Source organism: Rattus norvegicus, chromosome 4, assembly GCF_021556685.1.
Source record: "Rattus norvegicus strain SHRSP/BbbUtx chromosome 4, alternate assembly SHRSP_T2T, whole genome shotgun sequence".
Taxonomy (NCBI): Eukaryota; Metazoa; Chordata; class Mammalia; order Rodentia; family Muridae; genus Rattus; species Rattus norvegicus.
Genome location: NC_141537.1, coordinates 81,564,287 through 81,571,103, shown reverse-complemented (window position 1 = coordinate 81,571,103; position 6,817 = coordinate 81,564,287). Strand labels below are relative to the sequence as shown.

At 44.0% G+C, this 6,817-nt stretch overlaps 1 pseudogene; it reads right to left on the bottom strand.

Annotated features, from left to right (window-relative positions):
- Window positions 1-702: 702 nt before the first annotated feature.
- Window positions 703-1,375, bottom strand: LOC147994851 (small ribosomal subunit protein uS12-like; annotated as a pseudogene).
- Window positions 1,376-6,817: the final 5,442 nt, after the last annotated feature.

Sequence of the window (6,817 nt, the reverse complement as noted above, 5' to 3'; positions counted from 1 at the left end):
ACTCATATATTAGGGCTGCAGGCATGCACCATTATGCCCAGATGCTGAGCAAAACTTTAAAAGGGTGCCCATTTTAGAAGAGATGTTGAGAAACAAGAATCCTTCATACCATGTAGGAGAGATAAACCATGGGTTCTGTGGATAATCTAGGCACACACAACAAAAAGTTTCATTATCTTGGTCCTTCGTCTCAGTATTTGCATTTCTGGGAATTTATGAAAAGCTAATTTCATATGCAGAGATGGATGCACAAATTCAAAACAGCGCTACAAGTGATAATAACAGATGATTAATTACTTATGCCATGAATGTTCTCTTAGGGTTTCTATCGCTGTGATGAAGCCCAATGTCCAAAAACCAAGTTAGGAAGAAAAGGTTTATTTGGCTTACACTTCCATATTATAATCAGTGAAGGATGTCAGGACAGGAACTCAAAACAGGACAGGAACGTGGAGGCAGGAGCTGATGCAGAGCCATGGAGGGTGCTCCTCTCTGCAGATTGCTCCGCAAACTTTTTTATTAGCCCAGGACCATCAGCCAAAGGATGGCACCACTCACAACAGATGGGGTCCTCCTCCGCCAATCAGTGAGTAAGAAAATGCCTTACAGGCCTGCCTACAACCTGACTTTATGGAGGCATTTTCCTTTTTTTTTTTTTTTCAGGATATGAAAATTTATTACTCTGTTTCCATTTTCAAAATTTTATGATCTTTGTCTTTCCTTCTTGCCTTTATACAGAGCCAAAAGACACACATTGGCTACTTTAACCACCTTTTTGTTAAAAAAAAGATTTATATAAATAAATCTTTTAAAATTATTATATATGAGTACATTGTAGCTGTCTTCAGACACACCAGAAGAGGGCATCGGATCCCATTACAGATGGTTGTGAGCCACCATGTGGTTGCTGGGAATTGAACTCATGACCTCTGGAAGAGCAGTCAGGTGCTCTTAACCGCTGAGCCATCTCTTCAGCCCTACTTTAACCACCTTAAAGTGGACTCCAGGAATATCACTCATGGCATGGCCTTTGTGACCAAATCCAGCAACCAGAACTTCATAATTTTCCTCAATGAAGTTCAAGCAACCGTCATTGGGCACGAACGCTGGGATCTTCTTGCCGTTCTTAACGAGCTACACCCTGACATACTTCCGGATGGCAGAATTTGACTGTTTGGCTTCAACCCCTGCTTTTTCTAGCACAATTCCTTTTGCGTGAGAGGTACCCCCAAACAGATTAGACTTCAGGGCTGTGTCTAAGAGGGCTTTCTTGTACTGTTTATCATGCCACTTCTGGTCCTGTCAGTGACTGTGGGCAGTGGGAGACCACGACACTTACCCATCTTGCCGGCACCACAGGCCCGAGAGAAAGAGCTGGAGGCATTTTCTTTATTGAAGTTTTCTCCTCACAGAAGACTTCAGATTATGTCAAGTTGACATAAAACTATCCAGCACATAAACCCATTAAAAATAGTTGTTTGATTCATTTTTCTTTTTTTTTTTTTCCTTTTTTTTTTTTTGGAGCTCGGGATCGAACCCAGGGTCTTGTGCTTGCTAGGCAAGCGCTCTACCGCTGAGCTAAATCCCCAACCCTGATTCATTTTCTTCAGAGTTTCCATATATAGCCCTGGCTATCTTGTAACTGACCTTGTAGACTAGGCTAGTCTCAGTGGTGGTATCTTCCACCACTTGCCTTTGACTGTTCATATAACAAGGCATGCACCACCACATCCAGATTGTTGTTTCAAGATAAGATTTTGCTATGGACGCCTAATGTGGCCTCAAACTTGAAATTTTTCTGCCTCGGCCTCCTGATTGCTGGGGTAACAGAGTCACGTCCCAACGTACAAGAAATTATTATTTCTTTTTTGTTGTTGTTTCTCAAGACAGGGTTTCTCTGTGTAGTCTTGACTGTCCTGGAACTTGATCTGGAATCTAAGCTGGCCTTGGACATGAGTTCAGGTTCATAGAGATCCACCTGCCTCTGCTTCCTGAGCTCTGAGATTAAAGGTATGCACACATACCTCTAACCCCCACCATACTGAAAATCGTATTTCCTATTACATAAAAATAAATGTGTGACAAATAAGATGATGTTTATCGCATGATAGATACTCGGCAAGCATTTGTTAAATAAGTCATTGTGAGAGAAGCAGACACAGTTGGCCTGGAAAGTCTTCTTTGGTCATGCACACCCTCTCTCTTGTAATAACACACTCCTCTGCCTAATTCCTTCACTTGCCACTACTATCTCTTGGGGTTGAGACCTGGGACACATAGCTGAGGTGCATATTCAACATACCAAAGTGGACCTGGCCTTCAGGGGATCTCCCAGCATCCCTCAGTCTCTACCTGATAAACTTTGCCCTCTACCCTTTCCAGTCCATGCTTTCCCCTCACCCAGAGGCTCTTTCCTATATATTGCCTGACACCCCCATCTATCTCCCTCTCTCTCTCTCTCTCCCTCGCCCCCTGTCCCCTCTCATTCCCCCCATCCTGTCTCCCTACCTTTATATATACTCTGGCTCTCTGGTTTAGCTTGAATTGGCTCACACGCCTGGCAGAGAAATGTCTTATTACTATATCCAAACATCCCTGTCCAAATGATACTCCTTACACCCCAGAACCTTTTCCACCTCCCACCTGTATTGGGCTATGGGTACTCCCATCTCGGAACACTAGAACGCTTTGCCCTTCCCTTAGTAACAATCACGTTTAGGAAGTTTCTATTCTCAGTGTACCTAGGCAGGAAAGATGGAAGGGGTGAGGGGGCCTGAGCTGGTTTTGCATGCATGACCAGTGTGGTCTTTTTTCTATTGCTGTGATAAAATACCATGAACAAAACCAAAGTGTCTTATGGCTATGGTTTCAGCGGAAGGGTCCACAGTGTTGGGAGGTGTGGCCGATGGCCACTAGAACAAGAGGCTGAGAGACCACATCTCTGTTCATAGGCAGGAAGCAGAGAACATGGGCTGGAGATGGGTAAGGCCACCCACAGTCATGTACTTCTTCCTTCCATAGCCTTGCCAAACATTGCCGTCCAATGGGGACTGAGTGTCTAAATACATACGGGAGTCCATAGGGGACATTTCCCATTTGAACCACCATACCCAGTGAGTTAAAACTTAGGGAGAATCCCAGTTGCTATCTTATGCCTGTGCATAACTTGGCATGTCTCTGATCTAAATAAAACCAAATGTATTATGTAGTAGGAAAAATTAATATATGACCTAACTTAGCAATTAAAACAGAGAACCACCCTCAATATACCCTTAGTAGCAGCCCCTGCTTCTGTTGAACTCAATAAAAGGAAGCCTCAAACAATGAAGCTCTTTCAGTACTCTTACTTGTATGGCTTGATGTACCTTACTATATCCAAACATCCAAACATAGAAGGCACAGCTGTAACCTTGTGTCCTACTATACAGTCTGCTGCATTCTCCTTTAACTTTTTTTTTTTTTTTTTTTTTGGAGCTGGGGACCGAACCCAGGGCCATGCGCTTGCTAGGCAAGTGCTCTACCACTGAGCTAATCCCCAACCCTCCTTTAACTTTCAACACAGTCATCTTCCTTCCTTTAAAAATCTGTATTGTAGCTGGGCGTGCATACTTTTAACCTTGGCACTTAGGCAGAGGCAGAGGCAGAGATCTCTGTAAAATCAAGGTCTGCACAATCTATACTGAAAGTTCCAGGACATCCTAGGCTACTTACATAGTGAGACCCTGTCTCAAAAGAACCAAAAACAAACAAACAACCCCCCCCCCCAAAAAAAGGGGTTGGGGATTTAGCTCAGTGGTAGAGTGCTGAGGTAGGACAGAGCTAGCCCTGGCTGTCCTAGAACTAGCTTTGTAGATCAGGCTGGCCTTGAACTCTGAGATCCACCTGCCTTTGCCTCTGGAGTGCTGAAATGAAAGGAGTGCACCACCACCACCACCAGCTAGTTTTCTTCTTTTACAACTCTATTCAGATTTTTAGTCTGTTTTTTTCTTTTTTACATTTAAAATTTTTTTTAAATGTTTTTTTAAGATTTATTTATTTTATGTATATGAGTACACTGTAGCTGTCCTCAGACACACCAGAAGAGGGCATCAGATCTCATTACAGATGGCTGTGAGCCACCATGTGGTTGCTGGGAATTGAGCTCAGGACCTCTGGAAGAGCAGTCAGTGCTCTTCACCACTGAGCCATCTCTCCAGCCCCGGTTTTTTTTTTTTTTTTAATTGGGTTGCTTGTTTAGGGTTTGGTTTGCAAATTCATTGTATATTCTAGACATTAATCCTCTGTCAGATATAACCCACATATAACCGGCAGACTTCTATTCTGTGCCTGCCTCACAGTTAGGATGCTGGAGCGAAGCCTGCTGGCTGGTCAGGGAAGACAAGGAGCAATCTGAGGATCCCTAGCCAGGCCGGAAAGAGAGATTCCAAGAGGCTCTGGACTGGCCAAAATGTTACAACTCTCAGACAGGAAATGGGGCAGGGCAGGCAGCCAGATCTCTTCCAGCAGCTCTGGTGCTTATTGACAGCAGTAGGGATGAGCTGCGGAGGTCACCGTGGCTGGAGCCTCTAAGTGAACGGCGGCGGAGTGGTTGCAACTAGCAGTGAACAACATGGGCAAGGGGCTGTGGCTAGAGTGCAAGCCCGACCTGCTGGGTGGAGCCAAGGTCTAGTGATGAATGCTCCAGGAGAGAAAATTCTTCCCTGGGGAGTTACAGCTTAATAGAACAGCCACCCTCAGATAATCTTTTTTTTCTTTTTTCTTTTTCGGAGCTGGGGACTGAACCCAGGGCCTTGCGCTTGCTAGGCAAGTGCTCTACCACTGAGCTAAATCCCCAAACCACCCTCAGATAATCTTGATGAAATAACTCGTGCACTTTATTATTCCATGTGGAAAGGAACCTTATAAACATTTTGGGGGTAAGACGGGATCCAGGGTAGATTTTTCCCATGATGCTTTATTTGCATCCAGGACATGTAGACCCTGGTTCTGAAGCCTGCCGTTCTCAATTATGAGAATTCCTGGAGTTTTGAACTTGCTTCATTCTTCCAGGTCTTCTGTCTGGTGTCACCATCTACTCACCCCGCATTTCATCTCAAGGTTAATGGTTTCCTTCGCTACGAGAGCATTTTAATTCCCTGAGGTTTGTTTTCTGTAAGGAGTGGTTCTGATGCTTTGATCAGGATTCTGCGTGTTAATTAATTTGACATTAATTATATATCATACTTTGTAATTTACATAATTGTTATGGTTATGTTCAATTTATTCTGAGAGTTTTTTTTTTAAATTGGACAGAAAAGGTGAGATGTAGGAGATGGTTTTGATGCTTTGATTAGGAATCTGCATGCTAACAATTAAGGTCCTGTTTTCAAATTGGTTCTTGATTGATCAATAGAACCAGTGACCAATGGCTGGGCAGAAGAGGCGGGACTTGTAGGTTCCCAAAGGCAGGCTAAAAGGGGAAAGAGAATTTGCCATGTTTTGGAGGGAGGGATAGTCACCAGCCATGGTGACTTCCCAAGGTGGGAGATTAAAAACACAACTAAACTAAGGGCAGATGTAGGGTGCTGAGCAAGGAGTAAAGGAAAAGGCATGCTAGCCACGGGAGGCCTAAAAGAGCCCAGCCATTGAGCCATAGGGCAAGTTTAAAATGAGCTCTCTGTGTGTGTGTGTGTGTGTGTGTGTGTGTGTGTGTGTGTGTGTGTGTGTGTGTGTGTGTTTCATCCTCAGATCCAAGGGAACCAGGACCATGGCTGTTAGTGAGGTCTGCCCAAGCTTAAAGCAGAGTAGTAGAAACTACACAGTTTTCTTTCCTAGTGAATGAAAAGCCTTTCTACCTGTTTGTAGCTTTTCATTATCTTTTCTTTTTGCTACTTTGTGTGGGTTCTTCTCCTGTTTCCTAACAGTATCGTCTCTGGCTCAGCTCAGCTCCTCCTGTCTCAACTATCACCAACTTTCTTCTCAAACTCTACTCACTGACCCTACTTACTCTTCTGTCTCCTGGAACCTACTCTTCTCTGACCCTCATCCTACTCTGCTATGCAAGCTTTCGCTTGCTTTTTATATCTTCTCCTGTTCCCAGAAGTCCAAGAGGCAACCTACACTGAAGGTCAGAGGGTGTATTAGTTAGGGTTCGCTAGAGTCACAGAACTTATGGGCAGTCTCTATACAGTAAGGGAATTTGTTGATGACTTATAGTCTGTAGTTCGACTCTCCAACCATGGTCGGCAGCAGCTGTGAATGGAAGTCCAAGGATCTAGCAGTTACTCACTCAGTCCCAGAAGGCAGGCAGTCAAAGAAGAGAGAGAGGATCTTCCTTCTTCCCAATGTCCTGATGTAGGTCTCCAGCATAAAGTGTGTCCCAGATTTAAGGTTTGTACCACCAGGCCTGAATCTGGGACTTGCTTTGTCTCAGATGACCTTGAACTCAGAGATCTCCTTGCCTTAGATTCCTGGGATTCATAGCCACTATGCCACAAGATCTCCATGCTGAGATCCAGGTCAGAAACTTGTATCTCTCAGCTTTAAGATCAGGATCACAGGTGAGCCTTCCAATTCTGGATTGTAGTTCATTCCAGATAGTCAAGTTGACAACCAGGAATAGCCACTACATAGGGTCAAGCAGTTCCTAACAGCTAAGTATTCCCAAAGAGTCAGTTGGTTAGCTCCTGGAGATAAAAGGGCCAGGAACCCAAAGTAAAACATATTATGCCTGTTCCTACATCTTCAAACTTCTCTACTTCTAGCAGTTTTAGAGGATTCAGATTTTACATCAAGGTCCTTGATCTATTTAGAGTTTATTTTTTGTTTGAAAGCCGAT